The sequence below is a fragment of the Bison bison genome, unplaced genomic scaffold (assembly GCF_000754665.1).
Source record: "Bison bison bison isolate TAMUID 2011002044 unplaced genomic scaffold, Bison_UMD1.0 scf7180017862613, whole genome shotgun sequence".
NCBI lineage: Eukaryota > Metazoa > Chordata > Mammalia > Artiodactyla > Bovidae > Bison > Bison bison.
The window spans coordinates 48387-49442 of NW_011493185.1; positions in this window are offsets into that span (position 1 = coordinate 48387).

The window sequence follows — 1056 nt, forward strand, 5'->3', positions numbered from 1 at the left end:
AAATGAGTGCAATTGTGCGGTAGTTTGAGCATTCTTTGGCATTGCCTTTCTTTGGGATTGGAATGAAAACTGACCTTTTCCAGTCCTGTGGCCACTTCTGAGTTTTCCAAATTTGCTGGCGTATTGAGTGCAGCACTTTCACAGCATCATCTTTCAGGATTTGACATAACTCTACTGGAAGTCTATAACCTCCACCAGCTTTGTTCGTAGTGATGCTTTCTAAGGCCCACTTGACTTCACATTCCAGGATGTCTAGCTCTAGGTGAGTGATCACACCATCATGATTTTCTGGGTCATGAAGATCTTTTTTGTACAGTTTTTCTGTGTATTCTTTCTTGCCACCTCTTCTTAATATATTCTGCTTATTTGCTAAGTCACTTCAGTTGTGTCTGACTCTGTGCAATCCTATAAGATGGCAGCCCACCAGGCTCCGCCATCCCTGGGATTCTCCAGGCAAGAACACTGGAGTGGGGTGCCATCGCCTTCTCCAATTCTGCTTATAGGGTTGTCTAATTATTGGTTTTTAAGTTTGACAAGTAAGGCTTTGAGTTGTAATTTTCAAACATTACTTTATTGAAGTGTTTATCTTTGATCTGTCAATAATAAAGTGAAATGTTTTGAAATCTCCCATTATGATTTTTCATTTGTCAATTTCTCCCTGTAATTCTATCAGTTTTTATTTTATGTTTATTTTGAGTCAATTTATTAAGATCATATATGTTTCCAGTTTAATATTTCTGATGAATTTAATATTTTGCATAGTCTGGTTTCTCCATCCCTAATAGTACATTTTCCATTAAAGTATATTTTGTCTAATATCAAGTAACTACTCCAAGTTTTTAGTATTTGCCTATTATATCTTTCTCCATCCCTTCATTTTTCAACTAAATTTAGAGCTCTTAATAGGAGACTATTAAATTTTTTTTTTAATTCCATCTGACAATCTGTCTTTTATCAAGCAGGGTAAATGTGATTAACAGGAGTGTGTTCCTTTATTCTGAAGTATATAATTTAAAAAATTCTTCTAGTTTATGCTCTGAGTAGTTAATGCTTTCT